The sequence below is a fragment of the Suricata suricatta genome, chromosome 1, assembly GCF_006229205.1.
Source record: "Suricata suricatta isolate VVHF042 chromosome 1, meerkat_22Aug2017_6uvM2_HiC, whole genome shotgun sequence".
Taxonomy (NCBI): Eukaryota; Metazoa; Chordata; class Mammalia; order Carnivora; family Herpestidae; genus Suricata; species Suricata suricatta.
The window spans coordinates 59,760,625-59,761,547 of NC_043700.1; the positions used below are offsets into that span (position 1 = coordinate 59,760,625).

Here is a 923-nt window from a genome sequence, read left to right on the forward strand (position 1 = left end):
AGACCGCTGCGGGTGAAGCTGCCCAGAGCCGATGTGATTAACACAAGACAAGGTGCCTAGTTAACTCTGAGGTCACGTGTCCTGTCTGTGTCATCCCCTAGGCTAGCTAAGATTCAGAAGTGGTATCCTGTGTCCTGTAAACAACCTTCCCCTGGACTGTCCAGCACCAGGAGTTTGCTTTGTATTAACCCAAACCCCTAACCCTGAGTATCTTCAAGACCTCCTTTCCCTCACGTCCCCAAGTTAATGTTCACAGTGTCATTGTCTCTTTATGCATGTCCACCACCATGTTTGTAAGCATTCTGATCCCAATAAAAAAAAAGGACCCTTATTCAGGGCTCTTGCCTTTTCCCAGACATTAGCCATCTCTCTCGTATTTTAAGCCTGCATCCACTTTCTTACTAGACAAGAAAGAACTTTAGACCCAGAGTCTATGACAGATGGCCTATATGGAGCCAACAGCAATGGGCAGATTAAGGGGTCCAATCCAGTCTTCAGGGCCAATGACCCAAGATTATCTGAACCAACCAAGGCCTTCCTGGGAAGATGTAAATGAATGGCTAGAGAAGAAAAAGAAAGGCTTTAAAGCATTGGCTGAATTTGAAGAAACAAATGAATGAGAACTGGAAGAAGGACCTAGAAAACCACAGGGAGAAATTATTAAGTGGCAGTGAGAGCTCATCCAAAAACAGACAGGGAAAGAAGAAAAGAAGAAATCTGGTAAGTACTCATCTTCTTCAACGTCTGATTCTTCCAGCACTCCTTCAGATTCTGAAGATGAAGATGAAAAGCAAGGAAAAATAAAAAAGAAAAAGAAGAACCATTCACACAAATTTTCTGAAAGCTCCATGTCAGAAATGGAATAAGTAAGGATAGTTTAAAAAAGGAAAAGAAGTCAAAAGATGTAACTGAAAAAAAAAAAA

General features: G+C 41.7%; 1 pseudogene; it reads left to right on the plus strand.

The window, feature by feature from the left end:
• The first annotated feature begins 440 nt into the window (after positions 1–440).
• Positions 441–913, plus strand: LOC115301006 (annotated as a pseudogene).
• The last annotated feature ends 10 nt before the right edge of the window (positions 914–923 follow it).